This window comes from Phodopus roborovskii, unplaced genomic scaffold, assembly GCF_943737965.1.
Source record: "Phodopus roborovskii unplaced genomic scaffold, PHOROB, whole genome shotgun sequence".
In the NCBI taxonomy this organism is placed as follows: Eukaryota; Metazoa; Chordata; class Mammalia; order Rodentia; family Cricetidae; genus Phodopus; species Phodopus roborovskii.
In genome coordinates, this window is record NW_026126803.1 from 10430 (window position 1) to 15409 (window position 4980).

Here is a 4980-nt window from a genome sequence, read left to right on the forward strand (position 1 = left end):
AACTGTACTAAAAGGCCACAGAACAGGAAGGTTGATAACCATTGAGGCAAATCCTCTCATTGGTCCTTGGTCTTTTAAGTATTTTTAAAGTGCACTTAAAGATATACATATGTATTTGTATAGTGCATAGCAATATATAATAAGTGTTAAAATCACTTTATTGCACTACAAATTAATGAAAATTTTATGTGGGTACATGCTTTGTAAGAAAATGAAAGAATTATCAAAAGTATAGATTACTGAGTCAGGCATCGTGTATCTGACAGATCTACAAGTATGATGATTCCTCTTGGAAAATTCATGTTTTGCTTCATCTGATTCTGAAATTCAACATGGATGAGAGTTTGGGATTCTTCTTCTCCTTCTTCTCCATCTTCTGTTAGTTCTTCTCCTTGTTCTTCTCCCTCATCTCCTTCTCCCACTCCTGCTTCTTCTTCTAACTTCAATCTAGTTTGAAATGGAAAGCACCTCATGGCAGTGAATGGAGGGGCACACATTCCTTTTCCCATGGACTTCAGACACACGGCACACAGACTGCCAGAGGGCAGGTGCAGAGCTCGAGAAGGATTGAGAATGTGAGGGCAAGTGTTAGATCAGAACAGGAAAAATAAGAAAGTTACAGTTTCTCTGTATTTTAGGATAGTGGGCGGCTATATGAACCAGTGGAAGTTACTATAAGGGACAGACAGTATTTATTAAAAGGAAAATGATTTGTCCTCTAGCCTGGCTTAAGCAAATGCTACCTTTCAGGGGTGACCCCTTGGGCGGATTGACACAGTCCATGTGGAATATAAGGTCTCTACCCCAGATTCAAATTCTCTTTTTTTATTATTAATTTCTTTTTATTTTAATTTACATATCGATCCCAGTTCCCTGTCCCTCCCTCCCTCTTTCTCTTTCCCTCTCTCTCCAACCTCTCCTACCTCCATACCCACCCTCCCGTCTTATCCCCTCCCATTCCTCAGTATATGGTGATACCCTCCAGGAGGGTCTCATCTAAATCCGTCTGTCATTTGGAGTCTTCTCCCCTTTTAGTAGGTTAAGCGAGTATTCCCCTCCATGGTGGATGTGCTCCCAATGTCCGTTTGTGCACGAAGACTACATCCTGGTTCCACTGTACCAGGTCCCTTAGACTGCTCAGGACTCCCTAGTTGAGACCCATATTTAGGGGGTCTGATTCGGCCCCATGATGGATTCCCAGCTATTAGCCTGGGGCCCCATTAGCTCCTCCCCCATTCATGTCGGGCAGTTTCTTTGTGTCTGCAGCCTTTCCTTTTCCTCCTTCTTTGCATCTGTGTCTAGTTTGCCTCGTGGTTTTTTTGGGGCATTTGCTTCTGTTTCCCAGCAGCCGTATTATATGAGAGCTCCAGGGATGGTAGATAAGTAAGATCAGGGAAGGCCATCTATGGTAGTCTTTCCACTGTTGCTTAAATTGTTTTTTGAGATCAGCCTTAGAAATTTTTTTGAACAATTATCTAGATTCAGTTTCCTCTTCAAACTATAATGGCTCCCTTTTTGCTATCCCTCTCTCCTCTCTCTCTCTCTCTCTCTCTCTCTCTCTCTCTCTCTCTCTTTCTCCCCTCTCTCTCCTGAGGTGTGTGTGTGTGAGTGTGTGTTTGTGTGTATGTGTGTGTCATTTCCCTCCCTATCTCTGTCTCTCCCTCTTGTCTTATGTATCCTTTCCTAACTCACATTCATAGTCCCACGTGCTTTCTCGCCTCTTCTCTTTCTCCTAGTTCCCTCTCCACTCACTTGTTCCCACAATACGCTCAGAGTGTCTTGTGCATTTTCCTCTTATGTAGAGTTACACTTTTAATGAATCTAGAATCTCTGCCTGTTACCTACTTACTCTGGAGGTTCTGCAGATAGGCTGGTGATCCTGTCCTCTATGTATAAAATCCATATATGTGCGAGTCATAGGCATGTTCCTATTTTTGTGCCTGGGTTACATCATCTCTGGATGGTTCCTTCTGGTTCTATCCACTTGATAGCATCTTTAAGAAGATTCCATTAGTCTACCCTGCAGAGTATTAATCTATTGTGTAAATGTGCCACATCTTTATCCATTCTTCAGTTGAAGTGCATCTAGGCTTGCTTCGAGATTCGTGCTGTTACAAATAATGCTGCTATGAACATAGTTGAGCACATGTCTTTGCTGCAAGGACGTGGATTATTTGGGTGTATGCCGAAGAGGGGATTGCTGGGTCCTTCAGTAGACTGATTCCCGTTTCCTGAAGAACTGCCATACTGATCACCAAAATGGCTGTAGAAGCTTTGCACACCCAACAGAAGTGGAACAATGTTTTTCCTTCTCCACACTTTCCACCATAAGTTCTCATTGGTGGTTATAATTTTAGCAATTCTGTCGGAGTAAGATGCTAACCTCAAAGTTACTTTGATTTGCATTTCCCTGATAGATAATGATGTTGAGCACGTCTTAAGTGTCTTTCAGCCTTTTCATGTCCCCTATATTGAGAGTTCTCCATTCATTTCTGTACCCCATTTTTTAATAGTGTTATTTTAGTGCTTGCTTGACTACTTTCATGAGGTCTTTGTATATTTTGGATATCAGCCATTTGTCACATGTGGGATTTGTGAAGATCTTTTCCCAGACTGTGGGCTGCCATTTGGTTAGGCCAACTGTGTCGTTAGCCTTTCAAGCTTCTATGTTTCAGGATGTTCCATTTATTAATTGTTGATCTCAGTATCTGTGCTACTGGTGTTGTGGACAGGCAGTAGATTCCTGTACCAATTTGGTCAAGGACACCGGTCACTTTTTCTTTTAAGAGTTCCAGTGTGGCTGGATATGAGGATTTAGGTCTTTGATCAAACTTCCTGGGCCTGTTCTGAGCACACGAGGATTCTACCTATCGCTCATGACCATGTTAGCGTCACTCACATGATATTTGGGACCAATCATGTTCCCTCAGCTGGAGAAACCTCCAAATAGAGCTAGAGCCACCCAGAGTTACTGATATTGAACCTCTGACCAACGAGCCCCACTGTGAGAGCATGGTAGAGGGATAGCGACTCTATCTGCACCCACTGAAAGAAAGGTTGGAAAATTGGCAATATAAGAACACACATCAGTAGAAAGACCAGTATGACAGCACCAGAATCTAGGGACTCTACCACAACTAGAAAAGAGCGCACTAATGTAGATTAAACAGCAGAGGAAACGATTTTTAAAAAAAAAATTCATATACATGATAGAGGTCCTCAAAGATGATATGAGAAAATCCTGAAATGGAAGAAACTAACAAATTTGAAGGCATATAGGAAAAGACAAAATCATATAATGCAGGGAATGAAAAACTCTCTTAAAGAAAGTAAGGAAAGCCAAGAAAAACAATCAAACAGATAGAGAAAGCAATCTGAAATGAGTTCAAGAACCTGAAGACCTAAAATAGGCCAATGGAAAGAAACACAAACTGAGGGAGTGCTGGAAATAAGAAAACTGTAAACAATCAGGAACCATAGAATACAGGAGATTGAAGAGAGAAATCAAGGGCACTGTACTTTAACCAGAGGAAAGAGAATCAATTGACCTGAGAAAAGCTAAAACAGCCTGGTATTAGCATAAAAATAGACAGGTAGACCAATGGAATCGAATTGAAAATCCCGATATTGATCCACGCACCTATGAACAGCTGATTTTCCATAAAACAGCTAAAATTATACAATGGGACGAGGACAGCATCTTCAACAAATGGTGCTGGCACAAATGGATGAGGGTGTGTACAAGACTACAGATAGACCCATGTCTGTCGCCATACACAAAACTCAAGCCCAAATGGATCAAAGACCTCAACATCAATCCAGCCACATTGAACCTCTTAGAAGAGAAAGTAGGAGGTACCCTTGAACAAATTGGTATAGGAGACCACTTCCCTGAACATAACTCCAGGGGCACAGACACTGAGAGAAACAATTAATAAATGGGACCTCTTCAAACTTAGAAGCTTCTGTAGGCAAAGGACACAGTTGATAAGACCAAACGGCAGGTCCAGAGACTGGGAAAAGATTTCTTGCCAATCCTATTCCGACAAAGGGCTGACTCCAAACGATACAAAGAACTCAAGAAACTTGTCTCCAAACACCAAATAAACTATTAGAAAATGGGGTACAGAACTAAAGAAAGAATTCCTAGAGTGCAATCAAAGAGGCTGAAAGACACTTAGAAAATGCTCCACGTCCTTAGCTGTCAGGGAAATGCAAATCAAACCACTACCTTGAGATACCATCTTACTCCTGCCAGAATGGCTAAAATTAGAAACACCAGTGATGACTTATGTTGGAGAGGATGTGGAGAAAGTGGAACACTCCTCCACTGCTGGTGGGAGTGCAAAGTCATACAGCCATTTTGGAGATCAGTATGACGGTTCCTCAGGAAAATAGGGAATTAGCTTTACCACAGGACCCGGCAATCCCTCTCTTAGGCATATACCCAAAGAATTCACATCCGGGCAACAAAGACATCTGTTCAACTATGTTCATAGCAGCACTATTTGTAATAGCAAGAACCTAAAAACAACCAAATGCCCCTCAATTGAAGAATGGTTAATGGAGATGTGCCAACATTTCACAATGGAATACTATTCTGCAGAAAAAAAAATAATGGTATCTTGAAATTTGAGACAAGTGGATGGCACTTGAAGAAACCATCCTGAATGAGGTAACCCAGCCACAAAAAGAGGAACACAGTATGTACTCACTCACATATGGATTTTAAACCTAGATCAAAAGGATCTCCAGCCTATAATTAACATCACCAGAGGGAACTAGGATACAAGGTGTATTCTAAGAGATTCATATAAAGTCCCTCACAGAACTGGGAAGGGACAAGTCCCCTCAGAGCTCAGGGTGAAGTGGGGGGGGCAGCGAATTGAAGAGAAGTAGAAAAATGAGGGGAGGAAAGGAAAAACATGTGGGACCAGGAAAATTGAGCCTGGTTAGTAATAGAAGATAGGAAAGAGAGAG